General features: G+C 39.4%; 1 non-coding gene across 1 annotated transcript; it reads right to left on the reverse strand.

Moving 5' to 3' along the window:
- Window positions 1-11793: 11793 nt before the first annotated feature.
- TRNAW-CCA (transfer RNA tryptophan (anticodon CCA)) lies at window positions 11794-11866 on the reverse strand. Its single transcript has one exon. It is a non-coding gene; the product is annotated as a tRNA-Trp (tRNA).
- Between the last annotated feature and the right edge of the window lie 569 nt (window positions 11867-12435).

The raw sequence follows: 12435 nt of genomic DNA on the forward strand, positions 1-12435 counted from the left end.
TGGCAAACCACTCCAGTATTCTTACCTGGAAAATTCCATGGACAGAGGAGCCTGGCAGACTATAGTCCAAAGGAGTCACAAAGAGTCAAACATGACTAGTGCACGCATGCACACGGGGCACTAATCTTATTCATGAAGGCTGTGCCCTTGTGACCTAATCAGTTCCCAAAGGTCCCACCTCCAGGTGCCAACATGCTGGGGATTAGGTTACAACATATGAATTTTTAGGGGACACAAGCATTCAGTCTATATGAGTAAATAGAACAAAATCTCCTCCCTCAGTTAAATATGAGAGTTCATATATGTATCTTATCTGCTTATTTTCTTCCCTCTTTTCAGCAAGAAGTAAATGTGCAAATAATCATTAATTGATACAAATTATTAATTTCTTTGATGGTCCTAGGTTGATAAAGATAATGATTGATTAATGCACAAAATTACTTGATAAATTGGTACATATAATGAATTAATTTATATGCATTGGTTATTATTTGATGCACATAATGCAATAATTCATTCTTAATGTTCATTCATTTACTTTGTGTTCATTTATTAATTCATCAGCTATATATTGAATTTTGTTGATTATTAGTTGTACAGCTCTGGGGCTAGATGTTGGTGTGGCAGAGCTGAACATAAGAAACTGCCCACTGGAAAGAAATCAGTCTGCAGTGGGGACATGACAAGGTTGATATGTTGTCGCATAGAGGAACACATGCCCTGTTCTCAGTTAGATGATGCTATGGGAACACCATCAAGGGGACACTTTACTTCCTTGGGGGCTAGAGGGTAGGAGTAGTCAAGGGCGACTTCAAGGAGGAGGTGACACTTTCCCTGAGTCCTTAATAACAAGAGTGTGCTTGTCAGGCACAGGAGAGAAGGAAGAGTCTTCCAGGATGCATGAGTCTATAATTAAGAGCTAAAAAGAGAAAGACAATGAATGTTTCAGGAGATGAGAAAACTTGAGATCAATGTGGGTGTAATCATGAAGGATTTGTGAAGGAAGCGGTACTTGACCTAAATCTTAGAAAATGGAGATGGTGTAGAAGAGGAGAAAGACTCAACCCGGAGTAATGACATAAATATTTGTCCCTGTCTGTGACATGATGGGTGATATAAACTGTGATGGGATAGTTTGCTTGTGTCCATAGAGAGACACCAGATAAATCAGGAAACCATGCTATAGTTTGAGGGCAATCCCTCCAAGGCCCATTCTATGAATTTTAGAGTTAAATCAGATCCCACATGTGACAAACCCTCATTGTGTGATCACTTATTGCAGTGTGTTTCTTGACCCAAAGGAAGTTCACACATTAAAAAGTTAGCTGGAACTTCGCTAGTGGTCTAGTGGTTAAGAATTCAAGGCAGGACACAATGGGCTGGATTCCTGATCCAGGAAGATTCCACGCTTTTCATGCCATGGGGAAACTAAGCCCATAGGCCACAACTACTGAATCTGTGCTCCAGAGCCCATGTTCTGCAACAAGAGAGGCCACAGCAATAAGAGGCCCATGAACCACATGTAGAGAGAGTAGCCCCTTGCTCATTGCAACTAGAAAAAGCCCGTTCAGCAACTAAGACCCAACACAGCCAAAAAGAAAAGGATTAAAAAAAAAAGCAGCTGAAAGTCTTGGATGAGAACTTTCTGGTCTAATCCAGTCATCCCACAAAGCTACCACCTGTCTACTAGGATTGCCCTCACAGTACTACAAAGAGCTTCTCTAATGCTTTTGCTACATTTTTGTGTTCTCTAAACTCAGAGTGGGCCAAAAATCATAAAAGTAGTAGGAAATACTTATTTGAAATTAACTAGCTAAAAAAAAAAAAAAAAAAAAGGAAAAGAAGATCAGTCAGACTTTTCTGCCAAGTTCCAAAGGCATAGAAATGCAAAGTGAGGCGAAGGATATTTTTCAAACTTTAAATTGGGGCTGGAATTGTTGCAAGGATGGTTACATATGGCAGGCAAATAGAACACATGCCAAAAGAGGCAAAATGAGTATAAGAAGGTGTGAAGATTCATCTGTGCATATGGGAACAGTAGCGATGAAAATATCTGTATAGGAAATGGGCCACATTTGTGCAGAAAAGAGCCCAGTGGAGATAACAGTGTTGAACATGCTATGAATGAGGAACCAGACAAATTATGGTTTGACATTTTATGCTATCTTGGATGCTATTTGATTTTTATTTCCCTCTCAGTCTGAATAATAGTCTTTTACTTCCTTATCTAGAATGATCCCTTTCCTCTTTTCCATTTCATTAGCATAAGCCATGTGAAAGAAGATTGTCCTGTAGAGTTTAAATGTAGACACATCTAGGAGGAAGCAGAATGTGGTACCAAACATTTGTTTTGTCCTATTTCATTTTTAAAAGCACATCTTATTTTTTTTCTTCTTCTTCTAATGATTGGAGAGTCAGCACTAATTTAGGGGAAAATCAGTTGAAAATACAATAGAATAACTCCTATTTCAAAGACATTTCTTTGACATATAGTTCAAATTGAAATGTATGATTATAATGAAAAGGTAGTATTGTGTGTGGTTCCAAACTGTGCTACATACAATGATAATTCTGTTAACATGTATTGAGCCAGGACAAAGTATTTTCACAACACTGCAATATCATCCTTCTTATTTAAAAGCAGAAGCTCATCTGGTGACTCAATTTTAATACTATATAAAATATATGTGACTGGATTCGTTATATAATGCTGCATAACAAATTACTTCAAACTTTTCCAGCTTAAAACAAACATTTTTTAATCTCATAGTTCCTGTGGGTCAGACAACCTGGTACAGCTTAGCTGAGTCTTTAGGTTCCTGTTCTCAAAGGATGCAGTCATGTCAAGACTTGACAGAGAGAAGGTGTACTTCCCTAGCAACCGCTGATTTTGGTTTCTATTTCTATAGTATTTCTTATTCTGGAATCTCACGTACATAGAATCATAAAGTACACAGCATTCTAAGACTGACTTCTTCATTCAGCAACAGTCATTTAAGATTCATTCACGCTTTCACATGACTTGATAGTGCATTTCTTCTTATTAGTGAATAGCACAATATTGTATGGAAATCGCACAGGTAATTTCTCCATTCATCTTTTAAAAGGCCTAAGGAGTGCTCGCCGTATGGGTGATTATGAATGAAACTTCTATGAACATTCATGGGCATGTGTGTAGGTTTCTTGAGGGCATAAGTTTTCTAATCAATTGGGTGAATTCCTATGGGCAAAATGCAGAGTTATAAAGTTTAGCTTTATATACACTTTTGAGCCAGTGATGGACAGTAATTTATACAAAAAAAATTTAGCATGATGTGTTTTATATGTTTTTAGTACCACTTTACAATGAAATGTTTCTTCTAAGCCATAAGAATACTTGGAGAACATGAAACGCACAATTACTGTAAAGTAGACATTACTTTGTTGACTAAGGTCCGTCTAGTCAAGGCTATGGTTTTTCCTGTCGTCATGTATGGATGTGAGAGTTGGACTGTGAAGAAAGCTGAGCACCGAAGAATTGATGCATTTGAACTGTGGTGTTGGAGAAGACTCTTGAGAGTCCCTTGGACTGCAAGGAGATCCAACCAGTCCATTCTGAAGGAGATCAGCCCTGGGATTTCTTTGGAAGGAATGATGCTAAAGCTGAAACTCCAGTACTTTGGCCACCTCATGCGAAGAGTTGACTCATTGGAAAAGACTCTGATGCTGGGAAGGATTGGGGGCAGGAGGAGAAGGGGACGACAGAGGATGAGATGGCTGGATGGCATCACTGACTCAATGGACGTGAGTCTGAGTGAACTCTGGGAGTTGGTGATGGACAGGGAGGCCTGACGTGCTGCGATTCATGGGGTCACAAAGAGTCAGACACGACTGAGCGACTGAACTGAACTGAACTGAGCATTTCTTAGACTGGATTCTGTTGGGGAGGAAAGTGGTGGAGGAAGAAGATTTGAATGGAGACAGAAAATCTCCATTAAATTATAAAGATGAAAGGAATATTTGAAGAAGCAGCAGCCAAGACTGAAGGTAAGGTACTTCATATCTGAACTGGGGTATTACAATGTAAACTGGAAAAGAATAGCAGAGAGGATATTTGAAAATATCAGTCCTGAGAAGAGAAAGAGGTATGAGAGAAAAGAGCCACAAACTATAAACTGGGAAGATCAAGTAAACTGCAGGGCTGCAGAAAGCAGGAAAGTATGAGCTGGGGGTACAGCATTATGTCTAAAGAGGTGCACTCTGGACTCACTAAAAGGATGTGAGTTTGGGTGAGATGCACTTTCCTGATAATAAGGAAGGGTAGGATGAACTGGGAAGCTCTATACAGTCAGCAAAAACAAGACTGGGAGCTGACTGTGGCTCAAACGATGAACTCCTTATTGCAAAATTCAGACTTAAATTGAAGAAAGTAGGAAAACCAAGAGGCCACTCAGATATGCTGCTGCTGCTAAGTCATTTCAGTCGTGTCTGACTCTGTGGGACCCCATAGACAGCCTACCAGGCTCCCCCGCCCCTGGGATTCTCCAGGCAAGAACACTGGAGTGGGTTGTCATTTCCTTCTCCAATGCAGGAAAGTGGAAAGTGAAAGTGAAATCGCTCAGTTGTGTCCAACTCTTAGTGACCCCATGGACTGCAGCCTACCAGGCTCCCCTGTCCATGGGATTTTTCAGACAAAAATACTAGAGTAGGTTGCCATTTCCTTCTCCAGGGGATCTTCCTGGCCCAAGAATCAAACCCTTAATCTCCTGTGTCTCCTGCAGTGCAGGCAGATTCTTTATCCACTGAGCCATCAGAGTTCCTACTATTGTTTCTAGGACCATGAAAATGAACGGTAACTAAATCAGTAGTTCCTGAAACAATGAAATAATCCTGTAAGGACATGCTTTGTCTACAGATGCTGGATTGATGCTGTAACCCTCTCACTTGGGGAAACCATGCTTCCCTGGGCTCCACCTTCTGTCCTTGCTCCCAGGGAACATCTTGACCTCTATTGTTCTCTGAAATAATTGTAGAACTGCTTGCTTAAGGTGTTCTGATAGCCAAGTGGCTAAATTAAGAAGCTTATAATGGATGTATGAGTGTGTCTTTTTTGTTTCTAAACGCATACCTTCCTTATAAACTTCCACAGTATTCTCATGAAGCTTGGTTTTTGTTTTGAGTTCACTTGTACACAGTCATAATTCTCATTTTTCACCAATGTCTTCAGAACTCTGAAATACAAAAAAAAAAAAAAAGTCATCGACTGCAACGTATATGCACAAATGAGGTAATTTGCTATTCTGGCATTAAAAAAATTATAATGAACTTTAAAATTTCATTTATAATCTTCTAATTAAAGTTTTTAAACTATTTCTCCACCTCCATCACTCTTGCACTAAAACTGCCTACACGCACAAATATAGAGGGAATAAAGGAATTTGTAATAGCTGTCTCATGATTTGTCCCTGATATATTTATATAAAGTACTGCCACCATTTCTTGATTTCTAATCTGCTTCCTATTCAAAGAGCTTTCAAAGTCACCATTGATAGGAGATATACAAAAGCACTCATATGTAAAATAATCAAAATGTTTGAGTAGCTGAATCTAAAGATGGTCATTTTACTGAACAATGAAAAACCTGTGGGACATTAAACAGTCAACATCCACTGATGAGCAGTATAGGCTTCTTCTGTCACCAGATAGAGACACTAGATCAGGAAAGACAGCACCACAGACTTGCAAGGACCCTCAGTAAAAGCTCATCAATATTTTCAAAACACATCACATACCTCCTGGGCTCCTTTGAGAAGTATTAGCCACCAAGGTAAGCCCTGCATTCTCAACTGTCTCCCTGTCTTTATCCTTGACCTACCAACATCTCAAACGACATTAAGGCAACCATTAGTTCCTTTCCTGCTTTTCTCTTTGTGCTGAGCTGGCATTTAGCACTCTCTTTTATGCAAAAGACTCATTTTTCTTCCACTTGGTGTGATAAGGTTTATTTTAAATAAGTGAATAGAAATTACTGCACAATAATGAAGAACTTCAGAGGAGACATGATGGAAATAGAGATGGGAATAGAGGACACAGAGGGAAGAAAATTTGTGTTCTCGATAACTATCACTTCTCTTTGTATTTTAATGTTCCAAATAGACTTTCAATTATTCTATGTGTGCATATACATATGCAGACATACGTGTAATTAATATATTACATATAGTGTATATGTATATGTAGTTATCTATATTAGCCATGGAAACAGACATATACATAGATGCCAAAATTACTTCTAAATTGTTGTCAAATTGTTGTTGTTGTTGTTGTTGTTGTTTAGTCACTAAGTCATGTCCGACTCTTTTGTGACCCCATGGACTATAACCTGCCAGGCTCTTCTGTCCTTGAGATCTCCCAGGCAAGAATACTGAAGTGGGTTACCATTTCCTTCTCCAGGGCATCTTTCTGTCCCAGGGTTTGAACCCACATCTCCTGCTTTGGCAGGCAGATTCTTTACCACCGAGCCAACTTATTCACTAATCCTCTAATAATTTCCCCGGCCCCTTATTATAAAAAAAAAAAAAAAAAACTCATCTATATCTTTGCACAAGTTTTCTATAATTGAACCTAATATCAGCATCCAATCAGAATGCAACTGCATTCTGCATTAATGACACAAATTTTCTTGGTGGATTTGTGCTCATATCAAATAGAATGTGACTGATTGTTAAAAATGAGATATTTACCGATGCAGCTGAGCCTCCAAGGCCAAGAACACAGAAGTTGGAGCCCTGAGGTGTTAGACAAGGCCTTTCCATTACTGGATGGTGGGAAAGCAAGAAAAATCATGGAGAAAGGAAAGCCAACAAAGAGATGCTGATTCAACTGGGGAGCTCAAGGTAACCTACCTACCAAACTTGGAAAAGTATTCTTATATTTTAAAAACTTGTAAAATTCTGCCACTAACAAAAGATCAGCTATGCTTAATATCTGATTTACCTGGGCAAAATAGAAGGTCAAGAGCGAGTCTGATGCTGTTGGCCTGAGCCAATAGTAAAGAGATAGACAGACAGAGAAATAGAGAGAAAGATGAATCTGGAATGAGCATCCCTTTCAAGATGGAGCCAAGCAGAAAGAAACATTAATTTTAAATCTTTTAATTTGACTATTATTCCAGTCTGGACATTTTAATGACTGAAATGAGTCTGTTCTCTGCAGTTTTATTGGAGCTCATTATTAAGTGTAATTGAATAAAAATCTGAGGCAAACCTAAGAGTTCATCCAGGGGCATGGAGAAAACTATCCCACAGTGTGAATTTAAGAGATTAGTGGCTGGAGAAGCCAAATTTCTTTTCTGTTTGCACCTTAGCTTTCATTCAATAAAAGAAAAGGTCGCAATAGCAAAGCATCCAGTTTGAAATTCAATCTCCATTTGGACTAAACATGCTTGTCTGATCAACTTGGGAGGGGAGGAAGGGCAAGGGTATTTAGCAAGTGGTTTTTTGTTATTATTGGTTGGTTTGGACTTTGTCAGGAGCCAGCACTATGAAAAAGTGTAAAAAAACAGAACAACTCCATGCTCAGTTGCACACGCTCCCAACTGAGGTTTCAGAGAATGCTACAGGCAGAAAGGTCCACAGGAAGCTGGCAGCATAGCTCAGGAAAGCAGATGTGCTGGAAAACCCAGATGACAAGAAGAGTGTCCTCCATTCATGTATAGAATGTCGTGGGTTTGGTAGAGCAGTGATTGCAGGAGATAAGCCCCACATCCGAATCTCAATCTCATACTTTGGGGAGTAAAGAGATGAACTTGTGACCTGGACTCAGAGTGGTCTTAGCCATCCTTGGCAGCAATGGTCACTGTGAAGTGTTCAAGTGACCCTGAAGGAGCCAGGCTGACAGTGAAAAAAAAAAAAGTGAAGCCTTTGATTGTGGGGATCACAACAAACTGTAGAATATTCTTAAAGAGATGAGAATACCAGACCACCTCATCTACTTCCTGAGAAACCTGTATGCAGGTCAAGAAGCAACAGTTAGAACCAGACATGGAATAATGGACTGGTCCCAAATTGGGAAAGGAGTACATTCAAGGCTGTATATTGTTAATCCTTGCTTATTTAAACGATATGCAGAGTACATCATGAGAAATGCCATGCTGTATGAAGCACAAGCTGGAATCAAGACTGCTAGGAGAAATATCAATAATCTCAGATATGCAAATGACACAACTCTTATGGCAGAAAGTGAAGAAGAACTAAGGAGCCTCTTGATGAAAGTGAAAGAGGAGCATGAAAAAGCTGACTTAAACCTCAACATTCTGGTCCTATCACTTCATGGCAAATGGATGGGATGAAAATGGGAAAACAGTAACAGACTTTAGTTTCTTGGCTCCAAAAGCACTATGGATGGTGACTGTAGAAAAAACTTCTCGGAAGAAAAACTATGACATAACTAGACAGCATATTGAAAAGCAGAGACAACACTTTGTCGCCAGAGTTCCGTACAGTCAAAGCTATGGTTCTATCCTGCAGTCAGGTATGGATGTTGGACCATAAAGAAAGCTGAGCATCAAAGAATTCATGCTTTCAAACTGCAGTGCTGGAGAAGTCTCTTGAGAATCCCTTGAATAGCAAGGAAATCAAACCTGTCAATCCTAAAGGAAACCAACCCTGAATATCATTGGAAGGACTGTTACTGATGCTGAAGCTCCAAAACGTTGGCCACCTGATGCAAAGAACTGACTCACTGGAAAAGACACTGATGCTAGGAAAAATTGAGGAGGAGAAGGGGGTGACAGAGGATGAGATCGTTGAATGGCATCATTGACTCAATGAACATGAGTTTGAGCAAACTCTGAGAGATAGTGAAGGACAGGGAAGCCTGGCATGCTGCAGTCCATGGGATCGCAAAGAGTCAGACATGACTGAGCGATTGAACAACAACAACAGCACATGAATCGTCTGGATCAGATGTTCTCAAACTTGGAGGCCCTCAGACCCCTTCACAGTCTTAAAAAAAAAAAAAAACTATTTAGAAAGTCAAGAATTTTTGTTTATGTGGATTTTATTGACATGTATCATATCAGAAATTGAGACTTGGAAATTTTTAAAGCATTTTATTAAATCTTTTTAAAGTAGCAATGATGAACCCACTATGTGTTAAAATAAATAATACTTTTTCATGAAAATTATTATATTTTCTGAAGCAAACTTTAAAAAAGGGAAAGAATATCGTTTTACATTTTTGCCTATCTCTTTGATGTTTGACTTGATAGAGGACAGCTGGATTCTTATTTGAGCTTTTGCAATTGTTCTATTATGACATATTGCTTTTTAGTAAAGTATATCTTGCTCCTGCTCAGCTGCTTCAATTGTGTCCAATTCCTTGCAATGCTATGGACTGTAGCCCACCAGACTCATCTGTCCACAACTTTCCAGGTAAGAATACTGGAGTGGGTTACCATGCCCTCCTCAGATATCTTCTTGAGTCACAGATCAAACCCACGTCTCTTGGGTCTCCTGAATTGCAGGCAGATTCTTTACCCACTGAGCCATCTGGGAAGCCCTGGCCTTGAGCTCAGGCCTACTTTTAACCCATCCAGTATGTGGCATTTTGTAACAGCAGCTTGAGTAGACTCATAGTGATGAAGTTAATAAATGTGATTTTTTTTTAATTATGTGTAATAAAATAATTTAAAGTTTGGAAGAGTCATATAAACAATCTTCACATCTATTGAAACACTCTACTCTTTTCCAGATAGACATCTGTGTGAGGGCAGGTTTTTTTTTTTTTTAATGAATATATTCTTTATATATATTAAACTATATAAAGAGTGTTAAAGTATTAATATTTAAACTTTACAAATAATATATATGCATAAAAATACCTGGCCTCATGCAGATGTCTATCTGGAAAAGAGTAGAGTATTTCAATAGCTATTTCAAATTTCTGATATGAATCTTCCAAACTTTATTTTATTATACATTATTTTTTTAATCACATTTATTAACATCACCACTATGAGTCTGCTCAGGCTGCTATAATAAAATGCCACACACTGGCTGACTTAGAAAGTAGACCTAAAGTTCAAGATCAAGGAGGTTTCTGAGGAGAACTCTCTTGCTAATTTGCCAGCAGCCCCCTTCCTACTATATCCTCCCATGAATGGGTAAGAGAGAGAGAAGTGAGTGAGTGTACTCTGATCACTCTCTCTATTCTTTATAAGGGCTTCAGTCCCCAAATGGAGGCCTTACACCCATGACTGTACCTATGCCCAATTTCCTCTGTTAAAAGATAAATTGAGACATATTAAAAATTTTGAATAAAAATCAATTTGAAACAGGCAGCATCCAATTGAGAAGACAGAAAAGAGCTCTGATGAGCTGTGTATAATGACTTTTATAAGCAGAGGGAGCAAGAATCAGGAAGTTATACCAGGCAAAATGGTAGGTTGGCCATTGCAAGGTAACTTTCCTTAGGGAGGCAGATTGTTTAACTGCTGTTGATCAAAGGATTCCTGACTGACTGACAGAAGAGTCTCTTCCTGGAAAACAGAAACTGTAATTAACTGAAGTCTTGGTTTGATGACTCAGGGTTAAGCATAAACTACTCCATTTTAGGCCTGTCTGTTTTTTTTTTTTTTTTTATTTTAACAACCCCCAAAAGTACCCCCTCTAAATACCACCATGTCAGGGTTTAGGGTTTCAAATGAATCTTGGGAGACACAAGCATTCATCCATAACAACTACCAATCTTATCAAAAAAAGTCTCTACAAATTGCCAAGTCCTAAAACAGTGGCTGTTAAAGTGCTGCACTCAATATGACAGCAAATTTGGAAAATTCAGCTGTGGCCACAAGACTGGAAAAGTTTTCATTCCAATCCCAAAGAAAGGCAATGCCAAAGAATGTTCCAACTACCACACAATTGCTCTCATGTCACATGCTAGGAAACTAATGCTCAAAATTCTTCAAGCCAGGCTTCAACAATATATGAACCAAGAAATTCCAGATGTTCAAGCTGGATTTAGAAAAGGCAGAGGAGCCAGATATCAAATAGCCAACATCTGTTGGATCATCAAAAAAGCAAGAGAGTTCCAGAAAAACATCTACTTCTGCTTTACTGACTACACCAAAGCCTTAGACTCTATTGATCACAACAAACTGTAAAAAATTCAGAAAGAGATGGGAATACCAGACCACCTGACCTGTGTCCTGAGAAATCTGTATGCAGGTCATGTAGCAACAGTTAGAACTGGACATGAAACAACAGACTGGCTCCAAATTGAGAAAGGAGTACATCAGGTTGTATGACGTCCACCTGCTTATTTAACTTACATGCAGAGTACATCATGCGAAATGCTGGGCTGTATGAAGCTCAAGCTGGAATCAAGATTGCAAGGAGAAATATCAATAACCTCAGATAAACAGATGACACCACGCTTATGGCAGAAAGTGAAGAACTAAAGAGCTTCTTGGTGAAAGGGAAAGAGAAGAGTGAAAAAGTTGGCTTAAAACTCAACATTCAGAAAACTAAGATTGTGGCATCCGGCCTCATCACTTCATGGCAAATAGATGGAGAAACAATGGAAACAATGAGAAACTTTACTTTTTTGGATTCCAAAATCACTGCAGATGATGACTGCAGCCATGGAATTAAAAGATGCTTGCTCCTTGGAAGAAGAAAGAAAGAAAATGAAGTCACTCAGTCGTGTCCAACTCTTTGCGACCCCGTGGACTGTAGCCTACCAGACTTCTCCATCCATGGGATTCTCCAGGCAAGAATACTTGAGTAGGTTACCATTTCCTTCTCCAGGGGATTTCCCAACTCAGGGATCGAACCTGGGTCTCCTGCATTGGAGGCAGATGCTTTAACCTCTGAGCCACCAGGGAAGCCCTCACAAATGACACACCTAGTGAGTGAGTGAGTGAGTGAAGTCGCACAGTCGTGTCCGACTCTTTGCGACCCCATGGACTGTACCCTACCAGGCTCCTCTGTCCATGGGATTTTCCAGGCAATAGTACTGGAGTGGATTGCCATTTCCTTCTCCAGGGGATCCTCCCGATCCAGGGATCAAACCCAGGTCTCCCGCATTGTAGACAGATGCTTTACCGTCTGAGCCACCAGGGAAGTCAGACAACATATTAAAAAGCAGAGACATTACTTTGCTAACTAAGGTCCATCTAGTCATCTACTGGTCCATCTACTGGTTTTTCCAGTAGTCATGTATGGTTGTGAGAGTTGGACAATAAAGAAAGCTGAGCACCAAAGAATTGATGCTTTTGAACTACGGTGTTGGAGAAGACTCTTGAGAGTCCCTTGGATTGCAAGGAGATCTCATCAGTCCAACCCTAAATAAAATCAGTCCTGAATATTCATTGGAAGGACAGATGCTGAAGCTGAAACTCCAATACTTTGACCACCTGATACAAAAAACTGAAGACCCTGATGCCAAGAAAGA

Source organism: Ovis aries, chromosome 16 (genome assembly GCF_016772045.2).
Source record: "Ovis aries strain OAR_USU_Benz2616 breed Rambouillet chromosome 16, ARS-UI_Ramb_v3.0, whole genome shotgun sequence".
NCBI lineage: Eukaryota > Metazoa > Chordata > Mammalia > Artiodactyla > Bovidae > Ovis > Ovis aries.